Here is a 21185-nt window from a genome sequence, read left to right on the forward strand (position 1 = left end):
CTGAGTATGTAGAGATGAATCATAGGGAAATAATTAATCCAGTTGTCTTCTACTTTAGCAATTAGTACAGAGAACATCAAAGTATTTTATATAAATTAATTTCTCACAGGCAATTATTTTTAAATCTTATCTTACTGTCCAAAACCCAGTATTCAATGGCTTAGTTAGTAAATTATATTTACTTTTAAAGTTTTACTAAAATCATCTGTTAGTCATTTTTCGGACTAGCGTTAAAATGTTGATAATATTCTGGAAACGTTATTACACAAAAAACAGTATGACATCTACATGATAGCAAATGTTTGATTCAATTTCTATCATTGAGAATTACATTTCAAATGTTATAGCTTCATGGTTAGTAAAAAAAAGATGTTGTTTTCTATGGTGCTCTGACAAGATATATTGATTTTTTGGATTTTAGACAGATTTTGATGTAATCTTCATGTGGATTTGTTAACTTACAAATTGATGAATGATTTCTTCAGCCCCTTTTCTATTGTTCCAAATTAGATGTATGGCTAAAGTTAATTTTCTAATTGTTTTAAGAAATATTGGCCTTAAAAGCAAGTTTTGAAGTACATAACGCGTTTCACTACATTTTAAGATTGTTCCAAGTTAGATGTATGGCTTAAGTTAATTTTCTAATTGTTTTAAGAAAGATTGGCCATAAAAGCAAGTTTTAAAGTACATAACGCGTTTCACTACATTTTAAGATTGTAGGTTTATCTTCAGCTTGGTTTTGTTTCTGTCGGCATAGATAAAATTTAATGTACAACTTTGTTTGATCTTATAAACTTTTTAAAACATTTATTAATAATGCAAAGGAACTCTTATCTCTCAAAAACAAATTTGCTTCTATGTGATTTTAATTAACTCATAGTACACCTAGCTTACATGTTAATATCACAATGACAAAAATGATTACATGTCACAACTGTGAGTGTGGCACCAGGATGGCCGAGTGGTTAAGGCGTTGGACTTAAGATCCAATGGACATATGTCCGCGTGGGTTCGAACCCCACTTCTGGTAGAGATTTTTCGTTTCAGTGAAGTTAAATTCTGTTCATTTATAAACTATTACTGAGTATGTAGAGATGAATCATAGGGAAATAATTAATCCAGTTGTCTTCTACTTTAGCAATTAGTACAGAGAACATCAAAGTATTTTATATAAATTAATTTCTCACAGGCAATTATTTTTAAATCTTATCTTACTGTCCAAAACCCAGTATTCAATGGCTTAGTTAGTAAATTATATTTACTTTTAAAGTTTTACTAAAATCATCTGTTAGTCATTTTTCGGACTAGCGTTAAAATGTTGATAATATTCTGGAAACGTTATTACACAAAAAACAGTATGACATCTACATGATAGCAAATGTTTGATTCAATTTCTATCATTGAGAATTACATTTCAAATGTTATAGCTTCATGGTTAGTAAAAAAAAGATGTTGTTTTCTATGGTGCTCTGACAAGATATATTGATTTTTTGGATTTTAGACAGATTTTGATGTAATCTTCATGTGGATTTGTTAACTTACAAATTGATGAATGATTTCTTCAGCCCCTTTTCTATTGTTCCAAATTAGATGTATGGCTAAAGTTAATTTTCTAATTGTTTTAAGAAATATTGGCCTTAAAAGCAAGTTTTGAAGTACATAACGCGTTTCACTACATTTTAAGATTGTTCCAAGTTAGATATATGGCTTAAGTTAATTTTCTAATTGTTTTAAGAAAGATTGGCCTTAAAAGCAAGTTTTAAAATACATAACGCGTTGTTATTACGTTATATTTACTTTTAAAATTTTACTAAAATCATCTGTTAGTCATTTTTCGGACTAGCGTTAAAATGTTGATAATATTCTGGAAACGTTATTACACAAAAAACAGTATGACATCTACATGATAGCAAATGTTTGATTCAATTTCTATCATTGAGAATTACATTTCAAATGTTATAGCTTCATGGTTAGTAAAAAAAAGATGTTGTTTTCTATGGTGCTCTGACAAGATATATTGATTTTTTGGATTTTAGACAGATTTTGATGTAATCTTCATGTGGATTTGTTAACTTACAAATTGATGAATGATTTCTTCAGCCCCTTTTCTATTGTTCCAAATTAGATGTATGGCTAAAGTTAATTTTCTAATTGTTTTAAGAAAGATTGGCCTTAAAAGCAAGTTTTGAAGTACATAACGCGTTTCACTACATTTTAAGATTGTTCCAAGTTAGATGTATGGCTTAAGTTAATTTTCTAATTGTTTTAAGAAAGATTGGCCTTAAAAGCAAGTTTTAAAATACATAACGCGTTTCACTTCATTTTAAGATTGTAGGTTTATCTTCAGCTTGGTTTTGTTTCTGTCGGCATAGATAAAATTTAATGTACAACTTTGTCTGATCTTATAAACTTTTTAAAACATTTATTAATAATGCAAAGGAACTCTTATCTCTCAAAAACAAATTTGCTTCTATGTGATCTTAATTAACTCATAGTACACCTAGCTTACATGTTAATATCACAATGACAAAAATGATTACATGTCACAACTGTGAGTGTGGCACCAGGATGGCCGAGTGGTTAAGGCGTTGGACTTAAGATCCAATGGACATATGTCCGCGTGGGTTCGAACCCCACTTCTGGTAGAGATTTTTCATTTCAGTGAAGTTAAATTCTGTTCATTTATAAACTATTACTGAGTATGTAGAGATGAATCATAGGGAAATAATTAATCCAGTTGTCTTCTACTTTAGCAATTAGTACAGAGAACATCAAAGTATTTTATATAAATTAATTTCTCACAGGCAATTATTTTTAAATCTTATCTTACTGTCCAAAACCCAGTATTCAATGGCTTAGTTAGTAAATTATATTTACTTTTAAAGTTTTACTAAAATCATCTGTTAGTCATTTTTTGGACTAGCGTTAAAATGTTGATAATATTCTGGAAACGTTATTACACAAAAAACAGTATGACATCTACATGATAGCAAATGTTTGATTCAATTTCTATCATTGAGAATTACATTTCAAATTTTATAGCTTCATGGTTAGTAAAAAAAAAGATGTTGTTTTCTATGGTGTTCTGACAAGATATATTGATTTTTTGGATTTTAGACAGATTTTGATGTAATCTTCATGTGGATTTGTTAACTTACAAATTGATGAATGATTTCTTCAGCCCCTTTTCTATGGTTCCAAATTAGATGTATGGCTAAAGTTAATTTTCTAATTGTTTTAAGAAAGATTGGCCTTAAAAGCAAGTTTTGAAGTACATAACGCGTTTCACTACATTTTAAGATTGTTCCAAGTTAGATGTATGGCTTAAGTTAATTTTCTAATTGTTTTAAGAAAGATTGGCCTTAAAAGCAAGTTTTAAAAGTACATAACGCGTTTCACTTCATTTTAAGATTGTAGGTTTATCTTCAGCTTGGTTTTGTTTCTGTCGGCATAGATAAAATTTAATGTACAACTTTGTCTGATCTTATAAACTTTTTAAAACATTTATTAATAATGCAAAGGAACTCTTATCTCTCAAAAACAAATTTGCTTCTATGTGATCTTAATTAACTCATAGTACACCTAGCTTACATGTTAATATCACAATGACAAAAATGATTACATGTCACAACTGTGATTGTGGCACCAGGATGGCCGAGTGGTTAAGGCGTTGGACTTAAGATCCAATGGACATATGTCCGCGTGGGTTCGAACCCCACTTCTGGTAGAGATTTTTCGTTTCAGTGAAGTTAAATTCTGTTCATTTATAAACTATTACTGAGTATGTAGAGATGAATCATAGGGAAATAATTAATCCAGTTGTCTTCTACTTTAGCAATTAGTACAGAGAACATCAAAGTATTTTATATAAATTAATTTCTCACAGGCAATTATTTTTAAATCTTATCTTACTGTCCAAAACCCAGTATTCAATGGCTTAGTTAGTAAATTATATTTACTTTTAAAGTTTTACTAAAATCATCTGTTAGTCATTTTTCGGACTAGCGTTAAAATGTTGATAATATTCTGGAAACGTTATTACACAAAAAACAGTATGACATCTACATGATAGCAAATGTTTGATTCAATTTCTATCATTGAGAATTACATTTCAAATGTTATAGCTTCATGGTTAGTAAAAAAAAGATGTTGTTTTCTATGGTGCTCTGACAAGATATATTGATTTTTTGGATTTTAGACAGATTTTGATGTAATCTTCATGTGGATTTGTTAACTTACAAATTGATGAATGATTTCTTCAGCCCCTTTTCTATTGTTCCAAATTAGATGTATGGCTAAAGTTAATTTTCTAATTGTTTTAAGAAATATTGGCCTTAAAAGCAAGTTTTGAAGTACATAACGCGTTTCACTACATTTTAAGATTGTTCCAAGTTAGATGTATGGCTTAAGTTAATTTTCTAATTGTTTTAAGAAAGATTGGCATAAAAGCAAGTTTTAAAATACATAACGCGTTTCACTTCATTTTAAGATTGTAGGTTTATCTTCAGCTTGGTTTTGTTTCTGTCGGCATAGATAAAATTTAATGTACAACTTTGTCTGATCTTATAAACTTTTTAAAACATTTATTAATAATGCAAAGGAACTCTTATCTCTCAAAAACAAATTTGCTTCTATGTGATCTTAATTAACTCATAGTACACCTAGCTTACATGTTAATATCACAATGACAAAAATGATTACATGTCACAACTGTGAGTGTGGCACCAGGATGGCCGAGTGGTTAAGGCGTTGGACTTAAGATCCAATGGACATATGTCCGCGTGGGTTCGAACCCCACTTCTGGTAGAGATTTTTCGTTTCAGTGAAGTTAAATTCTGTTCATTTATAAACTATTACTGAGTATGTAGAGATGAATCATAGGGAAATAATTAATCCAGTTGTCTTCTACTTTAGCAATTAGTACAGAGAACATCAAAGTATTTTATATAAATTAATTTCTCACAGGCAATTATTTTTAAATCTTATCTTACTGTCCAAAACCCAGTATTCAATGGCTTAGTTAGTAAATTATATTTACTTTTAAAGTTTTACTAAAATCATCTGTTAGTCATTTTTCGGACTAGCGTTAAAATGTTGATAATATTCTGGAAACGTTATTACACAAAAAACAGTATGACATCTACATGATAGCAAATGTTTGATTCAATTTCTATCATTGAGAATTACATTTCAAATGTTATAGCTTCATGGTTAGTAAAAAAAAGATGTTGTTTTCTATGGTGCTCTGACAAGATATATTGATTTTTTGGATTTTAGACAGATTTTGATGTAATCTTCATGTGGATTGGATAACTTACAAATTGATGAATGATTTCTTCAGCCCCTTTTCTATTGTTCCAAATTAGATGTATGGCTAAAGTTAATTTTCTAATTGTTTTAAGAAATATTGGCCTTAAAAGCAAGTTTTGAAGTACATAACGCATTTCACTACATTTTAAGATTGTTCCAAGTTAGATGTATGGCTTAAGTTAATTTTCTAATTGTTTTAAGAAAGATTGGCCTTAAAAGCAAGTTTTAAAATACATAACGCGTTTCACTTCATTTTAAGATTGTAGGTTTATCTTCAGCTTGGTTTTGTTTCTGTCGGCATAGATAAAATTTAATGTACAACTTTGTCTGATCTTATAAACTTTTTAAAACATTTATTAATAATGCAAAGGAACTCTTATCTCTCAAAAACAAATTTGCTTCTATGTGATCTTAATTAACTCATAGTACACCTAGCTTACATGTTAATATCACAATGACAAAAATGATTACATGTCACAACTGTGAGTGTGGCACCAGGATGGCCGAGTGGTTAAGGCGTTGGACTTAAGATCCAATGGACATATGTCCGCGTGGGTTCGAACCCCACTTCTGGTAGAGATTTTTCGTTTCAGTGAAGTTAAATTCTGTTCATTTATAAACTATTACTGAGTATGTAGAGATGAATCATAGGGAAATAATTAATCCAGTTGTCTTCTACTTTAGCAATTAGTACAGAGAACATCAAAGTATTTTATATAAATTAATTTCTCACAGGCAATTATTTTTAAATCTTATCTTACTGTCCAAAACCCAGTATTCAATGGCTTAGTTAGTAAATTATATTTACTTTTAAAGTTTTACTAAAATCATCTGTTAGTCATTTTTCGGACTAGCGTTAAAATGTTGATAATATTCTGGAAACGTTATTACACAAAAAACAGTATGACATCTACATGATAGCAAATGTTTGATTCAATTTCTATCATTGAGAATTACATTTCAAATGTTATAGCTTCATGGTTAGTAAAAAAAAGATGTTGTTTTCTATGGTGCTCTGACAAGATATATTGATTTTTTGGATTTTAGACAGATTTTGATGTAATCTTCATGTGGATTTGTTAACTTACAAATTGATGAATGATTTCTTCAGCCCCTTTTCTATTGTTCCAAATTAGATGTATGGCTAAAGTTAATTTTCTAATTGTTTTAAGAAATATTGGCCTTAAAAGCAAGTTTTGAAGTACATAACGCGTTTCACTACATTTTAAGATTGTTCCAAGTTAGATGTATGGCTTAAGTTAATTTTCTAATTGTTTTAAGAAAGATTGGCCTTAAAAGCAAGTTTTAAAATACATAACGCGTTTCACTTCATTTTAAGATTGTAGGTTTATCTTCAGCTTGGTTTTGTTTCTGTCGGCATAGATAAAATTTAATGTACAACTTTGTCTGATCTTATAAACTTTTTAAAACATTTATTAATAATGCAAAGGAACTCTTATCTCTCAAAAACAAATTTGCTTCTATGTGATCTTAATTAACTCATAGTACACCTAGTTTACATGTTAATATCACAATGACAAAAATGATTACATGTCACAACTGTGAGTGTGGCACCAGGATGGCCGAGTGGTTAAGGCGTTGGACTTAAGATCCAATGGACATATGTCCGCGTGGGTTCGAACCCCACTTCTGGTAGAGATTTTTCATTTCAGTGAAGTTAAATTCTGTTCATTTATAAACTATTACTGAGTATGTAGAGATGAATCATAGGGAAATAATTAATCCAGTTGTCTTCTACTTTAGCAATTAGTACAGAGAACATCAAAGTATTTTATATAAATTAATTTCTCACAGGCAATTATTTTTAAATCTTATCTTACTGTCCAAAACCCAGTATTCAATGGCTTAGTTAGTAAATTATATTTACTTTTAAAGTTTTACTAAAATCATCTGTTAGTCATTTTTCGGACTAGCGTTAAAATGTTGATAATATTCTGGAAACGTTATTACACAAAAAACAGTATGACATCTACATGATAGCAAATGTTTGATTCAATTTCTATCATTGAGAATTACATTTCAAATGTTATAGCTTCATGGTTAGTAAAAAAAAGATGTTGTTTTCTATGGTGCTCTGACAAGATATATTGATTTTTTGGATTTTAGACAGATTTTGATGTAATCTTCATGTGGATTTGTTAACTTACAAATTGATGAATGATTTCTTCAGCCCCTTTTCTATGGTTCCAAATTAGATGTATGGCTAAAGTTAATTTTCTAATTGTTTTAAGAAAGATTGGCCTTAAAAGCAAGTTTTGAAGTACATAACGCGTTTCACTACATTTTAAGATTGTTCCAAGTTAGATGTATGGCTTAAGTTAATTTTCTAATTGTTTTAAGAAAGATTGGCCTTAAAAGCAAGTTTTAAAGTACATAACGCGTTTCACTACATTTTAAGATTGTATGTTTATCTTCAGCTTGGTTTTGTTTCTGTCGGCATAGATAAAATGTAATGTACAACTTTGTTTGCTCTTATAAACTTTTTAAAACATTTATTAATAATGCAAAGGAACTCTTATCTCTCAAAAACAAATTTGCTTCTATGTGATCTTAATTAACTCATAGTACACCTAGCTTACATGTTAATATCACAATGACAAAAATGATTACATGTCATTATTGCGAGTGTGGCACCAGGATGGCCGAGTGGTTAAGGCGTTGGACTTAAGATCCAATGGACATATGTCCGCGTGGGTTCGAACCCCACTTCTGGTAGAGATTTTTCGTTTCAGTGAAGTTAAATTCTGTTCATTTATAAACTATTACTGAGTATGTAGAGATGAATCATAGGGAAATAATTAATCCAGTTGTCTTCTACTTTAGCAATTAGTACAGAGAACATCAAAGTATTTTATATAAATTAATTTCTCACAGGCAATTATTTTTAAATCTTATCTTACTGTCCAAAACCCAGTATTCAATGGCTTAGTTAGTAAATTATATTTACTTTTAAAGTTTTACTAAAATCATCTGTTAGTCATTTTTTGGACTAGCGTTAAAATGTTGATAATATTCTGGAAACGTTATTACACAAAAAACAGTATGACATCTACATGATAGCAAATGTTTGATTCAATTTCTATCATTGAGAATTACATTTCAAATGTTATAGCTTCATGGTTAGTAAAAAAAAGATGTTGTTTTCTATGGTGCTCTGACAAGATATATTGATTTTTTGGATTTTAGACAGATTTTGATGTAATCTTCATGTGGATTTGTTAACTTACAAATTGATGAATGATTTCTTCAGCCCCTTTTCTATTGTTCCAAATTAGATGTATGGCTAAAGTTAATTTTCTAATTGTTTTAAGAAATATTGGCCTTAAAAGCAAGTTTTGAAGTACATAACGCATTTCACTACATTTTAAGATTGTTCCAAGTTAGATGTATGGCTTAAGTTAATTTTCAAATTGTTTTAAGAAAGATTGGCCTTAAAAGCAAGTTTTAAAATACATAACGCGTTTCACTACATTTTAAGATTGTAGGTTTATCTTCAGCTTGGTTTTGTTTCTGTCGGCATAGATAAAATTTAATGTACAACTTTGTCTGATCTTATAAACTTTTTAAAACATTTATTAATAATGCAAAGGAACTCTTATCTCTCAAAAACAAATTTGCTTCTATGTGATTTTAATTAACTCATAGTACACCTAGCTTACATGTTAATATCACAATGACAAAAATGATTACATGTCACAACTGTGATTGTGGCACCAGGATGGCTGAGTGGTTAAGGCGTAGGACTTAAGATCCAATGGACATATGTCCGCGTGGGTTCGAACCCCACTTCTGGTAGAGATTTTTCGTTTCAGTGAAGTTAAATTCTGTTCATTTATAAACTATTACTGAGTATGTAGAGATGAATCATAGGGAAATAATTAATCCAGTTGTCTTCTACTTTAGCAATTAGTACAGAGAACATCAAAGTATTTTATATAAATTAATTTCTCACAGGCAATTATTTTTAAATCTTATCTTACTGTCCAAAACCCAGTATTCAATGGCTTAGTTAGTAAATTATATTTACTTTTAAAGTTTTACTAAAATCATCTGTTAGTCATTTTTTGGACTAGCGTTAAAATGTTGATAATATTCTGGAAACGTTATTACACAAAAAACAGTATGACATCTACATGATAGCAAATGTTTGATTCAATTTCTATCATTGAGAATTACATTTCAAATGTTATAGCTTCATGGTTAGTAAAAAAAAGATGTTGTTTTCTATGGTGTTCTGACAAGATATATTGATTTTTTGGATTTTAGACAGATTTTGATGTAATCTTCATGTGGATTTGTTAACTTACAAATTGATGAATGATTTCTTCAGCCCCTTTTCTATGGTTCCAAATTAGATGTATGGCTAAAGTTAATTTTCTAATTGTTTTAAGAAAGATTGCCCTTAAAAGCAAGTTTTGAAGTACATAACGCGTTTCACTACATTTTAAGATTGTTCCAAGTTAGATGTATGGCTTAAGTTAATTTTCTAATTGTTTTAAGAAAGATTGGCCATAAAAGCAAGTTTTAAAGTACATAACGCGTTTCACTACATTTTAAGATTGTAGGTTTATCTTCAGCTTGGTTTTGTTTCTGTCGGCATAGATAAAATTTAATGTACAACTTTGTCTGATCTTATAAACTTTTTAAAACATTTATTAATAATGCAAAGGAACTCTTATCTCTCAAAAACAAATTTGCTTCTATGTGATCTTAATTAACTCATAGTACACCTAGCTTACATGTTAATATCACAATGACAAAAATGATTACATGTCACAACTGTGAGTGTGGCACCAGGATGGCCGAGTGGTTAAGGCGTTGGACTTAAGATCCAATGGACATATGTCCGCGTGGGTTCGAACCCCACTTCTGGTAGAGATTTTTCGTTTCAGTGAAGTTAAATTCTGTTCATTTATAAACTATTACTGAGTATGTAGAGATGAATCATAGGGAAATAATTAATCCAGTTGTCTTCTACTTTAGCAATTAGTACAGAGAACATCAAAGTATTTTATATAAATTAATTTCTCACAGGCAATTATTTTTAAATCTTATCTTACTGTCCAAAACCCAGTATTCAATGGCTTAGTTAGTAAATTATATTTACTTTTAAAGTTTTACTAAAATCATCTGTTAGTCATTTTTCGGACTAGCGTTAAAATGTTGATAATATTCTGGAAACGTTATTACACAAAAAAACAGTATGACATCTACATGATAGCAAATGTTTGATTCAATTTCTATCATTGAGAATTACATTTCAAATGTTATAGCTTCATGGTTAGTAAAAAAAAGATGTTGTTTTCTATGGTGCTCTGACAAGATATATTGATTTTTTGGATTTTAGACAGATTTTGATGTAATCTTCATGTGGATTTGTTAACTTACAAATTGATGAATGATTTCTTCAGCCCCTTTTCTATTGTTCCAAATTAGATGTATGGCTAAAGTTAATTTTCTAATTGTTTTAAGAAATATTGGCCTTAAAAGCAAGTTTTGAAGTACATAACGCGTTTCACTACATTTTAAGATTGTTCCAAGTTAGATGTATGGCTTAAGTTAATTTTCTAATTGTTTTAAGAAAGATTGGCCTTAAAAGCAAGTTTTAAAATACATAACGCGTTTCACTTCATTTTAAGATTGTAGGTTTATCTTCAGCTTGGTTTTGTTTCTGTCGGCATAGATAAAATTTAATGTACAACTTTGTCTGATCTTATAAACTTTTTAAAACATTTATTAATAATGCAAAGGAACTCTTATCTCTCAAAAACAAATTTGCTTCTATGTGATCTTAATTAACTCATAGTACACCTAGCTTACATGTTAATATCACAATGACAAAAATGATTACATGTCACAACTGTGAGTGTGGCACCAGGATGGCCGAGTGGTTAAGGCGTTGGACTTAAGATCCAATGGACATATGTCCGCGTGGGTTCGAACCCCACTTCTGGTAGAGATTTTTTGTTTCAGTGAAGTTAAATTCTGTTCATTTATAAACTATTACTGAGTATGTAGAGATTAATCATAGGGAAATAATTAATCCAGTTGTCTTCTACTTTAGCAATTAGTACAGAGAACATCAAAGTATTTTATATAAATTAATTTCTCACAGGCAATTATTTTTAAATCTTATCTTACTGTCCAAAACCCAGTATTCAATGGCTTAGTTAGTAAATTATATTTACTTTTAAAGTTTTACTAAAATCATCTGTTAGTCATTTTTTGGACTAGCGTTAAAATGTTGATAATATTCTGGAAACGTTATTACACAAAAAACAGTATGACATCTACATGATAGCAAATGTTTGATTCAATTTCTATCATTGAGAATTACATTTCAAATGTTATAGCTTCATGGTTAGTAAAAAAAAGATGTTGTTTTCTATGGTGCTCTGACAAGATATATTGATTTTTTGGATTTTAGACAGATTTTGATGTAATCTTCATGTGGATTTGTTAACTTACAAATTGATGAATGATTTCTTCAGCCCCTTTTCTATTGTTCCAAATTAGATGTATGGCTAAAGTTAATTTTCTAATTGTTTTAAGAAATATTGGCCTTAAAAGCAAGTTTTGAAGTACATAACGCGTTTCACTACATTTTAAGATTGTTCCAAGTTAGATGTATGGCTTAAGTTAATTTTCTAATTGTTTTAAGAAAGATTGGCCTTAAAAGCAAGTTTTAAAGTACATAACGCGTTTCACTACATTTTAAGATTGTAGGTTTATCTTCAGCTTGGTTTTGTTTCTGTCGGCATAGATAAAATTTAATGTACAACTTTGTTTGATCTTATAAACTTTTTAAAACATTTATTAATAATGCAAAGGAACTCTTATCTCTCAAAAACAAATTTGCTTCTATGTGATTTTAATTAACTCATAGTACACCTAGCTTACATGTTAATATCACAATGACAAAAATGATTACATGTCACAACTCTGAGTGTGGCACCAGGATGGCCGAGTGGTTAAGGCGTTGGACTTAAGATCCAATGGACATATGTCCGCGTGGGTTCGAACCCCACTTCTGGTAGAGATTTTTCGTTTCAGTGAAGTTAAATTCTGTTCATTTATAAACTATTACTGAGTATGTAGAGATGAATCATAGGGAAATAATTAATCCAGTTGTCTTCTACTTTAGCAATTAGTACAGAGAACATCAAAGTATTTTATATAAATTAATTTCTCACAGGCAATTATTTTTAAATCTTATCTTACTGTCCAAAACCCAGTATTCAATGGCTTAGTTAGTAAATTATATTTACTTTTAAAGTTTTACTAAAATCATCTGTTAGTCATTTTTCGGACTAGCGTTAAAATGTTGATAATATTCTGGAAACGTTATTACACAAAAAACAGTATGACATCTACATGATAGCAAATGTTTGATTCAATTTCTATCATTGAGAATTACATTTCAAATGTTATAGCTTCATGGTTAGTAAAAAAAAGATGTTGTTTTCTATGGTGCTCTGACAAGATATATTGATTTTTTGGATTTTAGACAGATTTTGATGTAATCTTCATGTGGATTTGTTAACTTACAAATTGATGAATGATTTCTTCAGCCCCTTTTCTATTGTTCCAAATTAGATGTATGGCTAAAGTTAATTTTCTAATTGTTTTAAGAAAGATTGGCCTTAAAAGCAAGTTTTGAAGTACATAACGCGTTTCACTACATTTTAAGATTGTTCCAAGTTAGATGTATGGCTTAAGTTAATTTTCTAATTGTTTTAAGAAAGATTGGCCTTAAAAGCAAGTTTTAAAGTACATAACGCGTTTCACTACATTTTAAGATTGTAGGTTTATCTTCAGCTTGGTTTTGTTTCTGTCGGCATAGATAAAATTTAATGTACAACTTTGTTTGATCTTATAAACTTTTTAAAACATTTATTAATAATGCAAAGGAACTCTTATCTCTCAAAAACAAATTTGCTTCTATGTGATTTTAATTAACTCATAGTACACCTAGCTTACATGTTAATATCACAATGACAAAAATGATTACATGTCACAACTGTGAGTGTGGCACCAGGATGGCCGAGTGGTTAAGGCGTTGGACTTAAGATCCAATGGACATATGTCCGCGTGGGTTCGAACCCCACTTCTGGTAGAGATTTTTCGTTTCAGTGAAGTTAAATTCTGTTCATTTATAAACTATTACTGAGTATGTAGAGATGAATCATAGGGAAATAATTAATCCAGTTGTCTTCTACTTTAGCAATTAGTACAGAGAACATCAAAGTATTTTATATAAATTAATTTCTCACAGGCAATTATTTTTAAATCTTATCTTACTGTCCAAAACCCAGTATTCAATGGCTTAGTTAGTAAATTATATTTACTTTTAAAGTTTTACTAAAATCATCTGTTAGTCATTTTTTGGACTAGCGTTAAAATGTTGATAATATTCTGGAAACGTTATTACACAAAAAACAGTATGACATCTACATGATAGCAAATGTTTGATTCATTTTCTATCATTGAGAATTACATTTCAAATTTTATAGCTTCATGGTTAGTAAAAAAAAAGATGTTGTTTTCTATGGTGCTCTGACAAGATATATTGATTTTTTGGATTTCTGGTAGAGATTTTTCATTTCAGTGAAGTTAAATTCTGTTCATTTATAAACTATTACTGAGTATGTAGAGATGAATCATAGGGAAATAATTAATCCAGTTGTCTTCTACTTTAGCAATTAGTACAGAGAACATCAAAGTATTTTATATAAATTAATTTCTCACAGGCAATTATTTTTAAATCTTATCTTACTGTCCAAAACCCAGTATTCAATGGCTTAGTTAGTAAATTATATTTACTTTTAAAGTTTTACTAAAATCATCTGTTAGTCATTTTTCGGACTAGCGTTAAAATGTTGATAATATTCTGGAAACGTTATTACACAAAAAACAGTATGACATCTACATGATAGCAAATGTTTGATTCAATTTCTATCATTGAGAATTACATTTCAAATGTTATAGCTTCATGGTTAGTAAAAAAAAGATGTTGTTTTCTATGGTGCTCTGACAAGATATATTGATTTTTTGGATTTTAGACAGATTTTGATGTAATCTTCATGTGGATTTGTTAACTTACAAATTGATGAATGATTTCTTCAGCCCCTTTTCTATTGTTCCAAATTAGATGTATGGCTAAAGTTAATTTTCTAATTGTTTTAAGAAATATTGGCCTTAAAAGCAAGTTTTGAAGTACATAACGCGTTTCACTACATTTTAAGATTGTTCCAAGTTAGATGTATGGCTTAAGTTAATTTTCTAATTGTTTTAAGAAAGATTGGCCATAAAAGCAAGTTTTAAAATTACATAACGCGTTTCACTACATTTTAAGATTGTAGGTTTATCTTCAGCTTGGTTTTGTTTCTGTCGGCATAGATAAAATTTAATGTACAACTTTGTTTGCTCTTATAAACTTTTTAAAACATTTATTAATAATGCAAAGGAACTCTTATCTCTAAAAAACAAATTTGCTTCTATGTGATCTTAATTAACTCATAGTACACCTAGCTTACATGTTAATATCACAATGACAAAAATGATTACATGTCACAACTGTGATTGTGGCACCAGGATGGCTGAGTGGTTAAGGCGTAGGACTTAAGATCCAATGGACGTATGTCCGCGTGGGTTCGAACCCCACTTCTGGTAGAGATTTTTCGTTTCAGTGAAGTTAAATTCTGTTCATTTATAAACTATTACTGAGTATGTAGAGATGAATCATAGGGAAATAATTAATCCAGTTGTCTTCTACTTTAGCAATTAGTACAGAGAACATCAAAGTATTTTATATAAATTAATTTCTCACAGGCAATTATTTTTAAATCTTATCTTACTGTCCAAAACCCAGTATTCAATGGCTTAGTTAGTAAATTATATTTACTTTTAAAGTTTTACTAAAATCATCTGTTAGTCATTTTTCGGACTAGCGTTAAAATGTTGATAATATTCTGGAAACGTTATTACACAAAAAACAGTATGACATCTACATGATAGCAAATGTTTGATTCAATTTCTATCATTGAGAATTACATTTCAAATGTTATAGCTTCATGGTTAGTAAAAAAAAGATGTTGTTTTCTATGGTGCTCTGACAAGATATATTGATTTTTTGGATTTTAGACAGATTTTGATGTAATCTTCATGTGGATTTGTTAACTTACAAATTGATGAATGATTTCTTCAGCCCCTTTTCTATTGTTCCAAATTAGATGTATGGCTAAAGTTAATTTTCTAATTGTTTTAAGAAATATTGGCCTTAAAAGCAAGTTTTGAAGTACATAACGCGTTTCACTACATTTTAAGATTGTTCCAAGTTAGATGTATGGCTTAAGTTAATTTTCTAATCGTTTTAAGAAAGATTGGCCATAAAAGCAAGTTTTAAAGTACATAACGCGTTTCACTACATTTTAAGATTGTAGGTTTATCTTCAGCTTGGTTTTGTTTCTGTCGGCATAGATAAAATTTAATGTACAACTTTGTTTGATCTTATAAACTTTTTAAAACATTTATTAATAATGCAAAGGAACTCTTATCTCTCAAAAACAAATTTGCTTCTATGTGATCTTAATTAACTCATAGTACACCTAGCTTACATGTTAATATCACAATGACAAAAATGATTACATGTCACAACTGTGATTGTGGCACCAGGATGGCCGAGTGGTTAAGGCGTTGGACTTAAGATCCAATGGACATATGTCCGCGTGGGTTCGAACCCCACTTCTGGTAGAGATTTTTCATTTCAGTGAAGTTAAATTCTGTTCATTTATAAACTATTACTGAGTATGTAGAGATGAATCATAGGGAAATAATTAATCCAGTTGTCTTCTACTTTAGCAATTAGTACAGAGAACATCAAAGTATTTTATATAAATTAATTTCTCACAGGCAATTATTTTTAAATCTTATCTTACTGTCCAAAACCCAGTATTCAATGGCTTAGTTAGTAAATTATATTTACTTTTAAAGTTTTACTAAAATCATCTGTTAGTCATTTTTTGGACTAGCGTTAAAATGTTGATAATATTCTGGAAACGTTATTACACAAAAAACAGTATGACATCTACATGATAGCAAATGTTTGATTCAATTTCTATCATTGAGAATTACATTTCAAATGTTATAGCTTCATGGTTAGTAAAAAAAAGATGTTGTTTTCTATGGTGCTCTGACAAGATATATTGATTTTTTGGATTTTAGACAGATTTTGATGTAATCTTCATGTGGATTTGTTAACTTACAAATTGATGAATGATTTCTTCAGCCCCTTTTCTATTGTTCCAAATTAGATGTATGGCTAAAGTTAATTTTCTAATTGTTTTAAGAAATATTGGCCTTAAAAGCAAGTTTTGAAGTACATAACGCGTTTCACTACATTTTAAGATTGTTCCAAGTTAGATGTATGGCTTAAGTTAATTTTCTAATTGTTTTAAGAAAGATTGGCCATAAAAGCAAGTTTTAAAGTACATAACGCGTTTCACTACATTTTAAGATTGTAGGTTTATCTTCAGCTTGGTTTTGTTTCTGTCGGCATAGATAAAATTTAATGTACAACTTTGTTTGATCTTATAAACTTTTTAAAACATTTATTAATAATGCAAAGGAACTCTTATCTCTCAAAAACAAATTTGCTTCTATGTGATCTTAATTAACTCATAGTACACCTAGCTTACATGTTAATATCACAATGACAAAAATGATTACATGTCACAACTCTGAGTGTGGCACCAGGATGGCCGAGTGGTTAAGGCGTTGGACTTAAGATCCAATGGACATATGTCCGCGTGGGTTCGAACCCCACTTCTGGTAGAGATTTTTCGTTTCAGTGAAGTTAAATTCTGTTCATTTATAAACTATTACTGAGTATGTAGAGATGAATCATAGGGAAATAATTAATCCAGTTGTCTTCTACTTTAGCAATTAGTACAGAGAACATCAAAGTATTTTATATAAATTAATTTCTCACAGGCAATTATTTTTAAATCTTATCTTACTGTCCAAAACCCAGTATTCAATGGCTTAGTTAGTAAATTATATTTACTTTTAAAGTTTTACTAAAATCATCTGTTAGTCATTTTTTGGACTAGCGTTAAAATGTTGATAATATTCTGGAAACGTTATTACACAAAAAACAGTATGACATCTACATGATAGCAAATGTTTGATTCAATTTCTATCATTGAGAATTACATTTCAAATGTTATAGCTTCATGGTTAGTAAAAAAAAGATGTTGTTTTCTATGGTGCTCTGACAAGATATATTGATTTTTTGGATTTTAGACAGATTTTGATGTAATCTTCATGTGGATTTGTTAACTTACAAATTGATGAATGATTTCTTCAGCCCCTTTTCTATTGTTCCAAATTAGATGTATGGCTTAAGTTAATTTTCTAATTGTTTTAAGAAATATTGGCCTTAAAAGCAAGTTTTGAAGTACATAACGCGTTTCACTACATTTTAAGATTGTTCCAAGTTAGATGTATGGCTTAAGTTAATTTTCTAATTGTTTTAAGAAAGATTGGCCTTAAAAGCAAGTTTTAAAATACATAACGCGTTTCACTTCATTTTAAGATTGTAGGTTTATCTTCAGCTTGGTTTTGTTTCTGTCGGCATAGATAAAATTTAATGTACAACTTTGTTTGATCTTATAAACTTTTTAAAACATTTATTAATAATGCAAAGGAACTCTTATCTCTCAAAAACAAATTTGCTTCTATGTGATTTTAATTAACTCATAGTACACCTAGCTTACATGTTAATATCACAATGACAAAAATGATTACATGTCACAACTGTGAGTGTGGCACCAGGATGGCCGAGTGGTTAAGGCGTTGGACTTAAGATCCAATGGACATATGTCCGCGTGGGTTCGAACCCCACTTCTGGTAGAGATTTTTCGTTTCAGTGAAGTTAAATTCTGTTCATTTATAAACTATTACTGAGTATGTAGAGATGAATCATAGGGAAATAATTAATCCAGTTGTCTTCTACTTTAGCAATTAGTACAGAGAACATCAAAGTATTTTATATAAATTAATTTCTCACAGGCAATTATTTTTAAATCTTATCTTACTGTCCAAAACCCAGTATTCAATGGCTTAGTTAGTAAATTATATTTACTTTTAAAGTTTTACTAAAATCATCTGTTAGTCATTTTTCGGACTAGCGTTAAAATGTTGATAATATTCTGGAAACGTTATTACACAAAAAACAGTATGACATCTACATGATAGCAAATGTTTGATTCAATTTCTATCATTGAGAATTACATTTCAAATGTTATAGCTTCATGGTTAGTAAAAAAAAGATGTTGTTTTCTATGGTGCTCTGACAAGATATATTGATTTTTTGGATTTTAGACAGATTTTGATGTAATCTTCATGTGGATTTGTTAACTTACAAATTGATGAATGATTTCTTCAGCCCCTTTTCTATTGTTCCAAATTAGATGTATGGCTAAAGTTAATTTTCTAATTGTTTTAAGAAATATTGGCCTTAAAAGCAAGTTTTGAAGTACATAACGCGTTTCACTACATTTTAAGATTGTTCCAAGTTAGATGTATGGCTTAAGTTAATTTTCTAATTGTTTTAAGAAAGATTGGCCATAAAAGCAAGTTTTAAAGTACATAACGCGTTTCACTACATTTTAAGATTGTAGGTTTATCTTCAGCTTGGTTTTGTTTCTGTCGGCATAGATAAAATTTAATGTACAACTTTGTTTGATCTTATAAACTTTTTAAAACATTTATTAATAATGCAAAGGAACTCTTATCTCTCAAAAACAAATTTGCTTCTATGTGATCTTAATTAACTCATAGTACACCTAGCTTACATGTTAATATCACAATGACAAAAATGATTACATGTCACAACTGTAAATGTGGCACCAGGATGGCCGAGTGGTTAAGGCGTTGGACTTAAGATCCAATGGACATATGTCCGCGTGGGTTCGAACCCCACTTCTGGTAGAGATTTTTTGTTTCAGTGAAGTTAAATTCTGTTCATTTATAAACTATTACTGAGTATGTAGAGATGAATCATAGGGAAATAATTAATCCAGTTGTCTTCTACTTTAGCAATTAGTACAGAGAACATCAAAGTATTTTATATAAATTAATTTCTCACAGGCAATTATTTTTAAATCTTATCTTACTGTCCAAAACCCAGTATTCAATGGCTTAGTTAGTAAATTATATTTACTTTTAAAGTTTTACTAAAATCATCTGTTAGTCATTTTTCGGACTAGCGTTAAAATGTTGATAATATTCTGGAAACGTTATTACACAAAAAACAGTATGACATCTACATGATAGCAAATGTTTGATTCAATTTCTATCATTGAGAATTACATTTCAAATGTTATAGCTTCATGGTTAGTAAAAAAAAGATGTTGTTTTCTATGGTGCTCTGACAAGATATATTGATTTTTTGGATTTTAGACAGATTTTGATGTAATCTTCATGTGGATTTGTTAACTTACAAATTGATGAATGATTTCTTCAGCCCCTTTTCTATTGTTCCAAATTAGATGTATGGCTAAAGTTAATTTTCTAATTGTTTTAAGAAATATTGGCCTTAAAAGCAAGTTTTGAAGTACATAACGCGTTTCACTACATTTTAAGATTGTTCCAAGTTAGATGTATGGCTTAAGTTAATTTTCTAATTGTTTTAAGAAAGATTGGCCTTAAAAGCAAGTTTTAAAATACATAACGCGTTTCACTTCATTTTAAGATTGTAGGTTTATCTTCAGCTTGGTTTTGTTTCTGTCGGCATAGATAAAATTTAATGTACAACTTTGTTTGATCTTATAAACTTTTTAAAACATTTATTAATAATGCAAAGGAACTCTTATCTCTCAAAAACAAATTTGCTTCTATGTGATCTTAATTAACTCATAGTACACCTAGCTTACATGTTAATATCACAATGACAAAAATGATTACATGTCACAACTGTGAGTGTGGCACCAGGATGGCCGAGTGGTTAAGGCGTTGGACTTAAGATCCAATGGACATATGTCCGCGTGGGTTCGAACCCCACTTCTGGTAGAGATTTTTCGTTTCAGTGAAGTTAAATTCTGTTCATTTATAAACTATTACTGAGTATGTAGAGATGAATCATAGGGAAATAATTAATCCAGTTGTCTTCTACTTTAGCAATTAGTACAGAGAACATCAAAGTATTTTATATAAATTAATTTCTCACAGGCAATTATTTTTAAATCTTATCTTACTGTCCAAAACCCAGTATTCAATGGCTTAGTTAGTAAATTATATTTACTTTTAAAGTTTTACTAAAATCATCTGTTAGTCATTTTTCGGACTAGCGTTAAAATGTTGATAATATTCTGGAAACGTTATTACACAAAAAACAGTATGACATCTACATGATAGCAAATGTTTGATTCAATTTCTATCATTGAGAATTACATTTCAAATTTTATAGCTTCATGGTTAGTAAAAAAAAGATGTTGTTTTCTATGGTGTTCTGACAAGATATATTGATTTTTTGGATTTTAGACAGATTTTGATGTAATCTTCATGTGGATTTGTTAACTTACAAATTGATGAATGATTTCTTCAGCCCCTTTTCTATTGTTCCAAATTAGATGTATGGCTAAAGTTAATTTTCTAATTGTTTTAAGAAATATTGGCCTTAAAAGCAAGTTTTGAAGTACATAACGCGTTTCACTACATTTTAAGATTGTTCCAAGTTAGATGTATGGCTTAAGTTAATTTTCTAATTGTTTTAAGAAAGATTGGCCTTAAAAGCAAGTTTTAAAGTACATAACGCGTTTCACTACATTTTAAGATTGTAGGTTTATCTTCAG

The 21185-nt window shown here is 29.5% G+C and overlaps 18 non-coding genes across 18 annotated transcripts; all 18 read left to right on the forward strand.

The window, feature by feature from the left end:
* Positions 1-947: 947 nt before the first annotated feature.
* Positions 948-1030, forward strand: TRNAL-UAA (transfer RNA leucine (anticodon UAA)). The gene has a single exon. It is a non-coding gene; the product is annotated as a tRNA-Leu (tRNA).
* Positions 1031-2562: 1532 nt separating this feature from the next.
* On the forward strand, positions 2563-2645 carry TRNAL-UAA (transfer RNA leucine (anticodon UAA)). Its single transcript has one exon. It is a non-coding gene; the product is annotated as a tRNA-Leu (tRNA).
* Positions 2646-3644: 999 nt separating this feature from the next.
* On the forward strand, positions 3645-3727 carry TRNAL-UAA (transfer RNA leucine (anticodon UAA)). Its single transcript has one exon. It is a non-coding gene; the product is annotated as a tRNA-Leu (tRNA).
* A 996-nt stretch (positions 3728-4723) lies between these two features.
* Positions 4724-4806, forward strand: TRNAL-UAA (transfer RNA leucine (anticodon UAA)). The gene has a single exon. It is a non-coding gene; the product is annotated as a tRNA-Leu (tRNA).
* A 997-nt stretch (positions 4807-5803) lies between these two features.
* On the forward strand, positions 5804-5886 carry TRNAL-UAA (transfer RNA leucine (anticodon UAA)). Its single transcript has one exon. It is a non-coding gene; the product is annotated as a tRNA-Leu (tRNA).
* Positions 5887-6883: 997 nt separating this feature from the next.
* Positions 6884-6966, forward strand: TRNAL-UAA (transfer RNA leucine (anticodon UAA)). The gene has a single exon. It is a non-coding gene; the product is annotated as a tRNA-Leu (tRNA).
* Positions 6967-7963: 997 nt separating this feature from the next.
* TRNAL-UAA (transfer RNA leucine (anticodon UAA)) lies at positions 7964-8046 on the forward strand. Its single transcript has one exon. It is a non-coding gene; the product is annotated as a tRNA-Leu (tRNA).
* Positions 8047-9043: 997 nt separating this feature from the next.
* TRNAL-UAA (transfer RNA leucine (anticodon UAA)) lies at positions 9044-9126 on the forward strand. The gene has a single exon. It is a non-coding gene; the product is annotated as a tRNA-Leu (tRNA).
* Positions 9127-10123: 997 nt separating this feature from the next.
* TRNAL-UAA (transfer RNA leucine (anticodon UAA)) lies at positions 10124-10206 on the forward strand. Its single transcript has one exon. It is a non-coding gene; the product is annotated as a tRNA-Leu (tRNA).
* Positions 10207-11204: 998 nt separating this feature from the next.
* On the forward strand, positions 11205-11287 carry TRNAL-UAA (transfer RNA leucine (anticodon UAA)). The gene has a single exon. It is a non-coding gene; the product is annotated as a tRNA-Leu (tRNA).
* A 997-nt stretch (positions 11288-12284) lies between these two features.
* Positions 12285-12367, forward strand: TRNAL-UAA (transfer RNA leucine (anticodon UAA)). The gene has a single exon. It is a non-coding gene; the product is annotated as a tRNA-Leu (tRNA).
* Positions 12368-13364: 997 nt separating this feature from the next.
* Positions 13365-13447, forward strand: TRNAL-UAA (transfer RNA leucine (anticodon UAA)). Its single transcript has one exon. It is a non-coding gene; the product is annotated as a tRNA-Leu (tRNA).
* A 1473-nt stretch (positions 13448-14920) lies between these two features.
* On the forward strand, positions 14921-15003 carry TRNAL-UAA (transfer RNA leucine (anticodon UAA)). Its single transcript has one exon. It is a non-coding gene; the product is annotated as a tRNA-Leu (tRNA).
* Positions 15004-16000: 997 nt separating this feature from the next.
* On the forward strand, positions 16001-16083 carry TRNAL-UAA (transfer RNA leucine (anticodon UAA)). The gene has a single exon. It is a non-coding gene; the product is annotated as a tRNA-Leu (tRNA).
* Positions 16084-17080: 997 nt separating this feature from the next.
* On the forward strand, positions 17081-17163 carry TRNAL-UAA (transfer RNA leucine (anticodon UAA)). The gene has a single exon. It is a non-coding gene; the product is annotated as a tRNA-Leu (tRNA).
* Positions 17164-18160: 997 nt separating this feature from the next.
* TRNAL-UAA (transfer RNA leucine (anticodon UAA)) lies at positions 18161-18243 on the forward strand. Its single transcript has one exon. It is a non-coding gene; the product is annotated as a tRNA-Leu (tRNA).
* A 997-nt stretch (positions 18244-19240) lies between these two features.
* On the forward strand, positions 19241-19323 carry TRNAL-UAA (transfer RNA leucine (anticodon UAA)). Its single transcript has one exon. It is a non-coding gene; the product is annotated as a tRNA-Leu (tRNA).
* A 997-nt stretch (positions 19324-20320) lies between these two features.
* Positions 20321-20403, forward strand: TRNAL-UAA (transfer RNA leucine (anticodon UAA)). Its single transcript has one exon. It is a non-coding gene; the product is annotated as a tRNA-Leu (tRNA).
* The last annotated feature ends 782 nt before the right edge of the window (positions 20404-21185 follow it).

This window comes from Bombina bombina, chromosome 7, assembly GCF_027579735.1.
Source record: "Bombina bombina isolate aBomBom1 chromosome 7, aBomBom1.pri, whole genome shotgun sequence".
Lineage (NCBI taxonomy): Eukaryota > Metazoa > Chordata > Amphibia > Anura > Bombinatoridae > Bombina > Bombina bombina.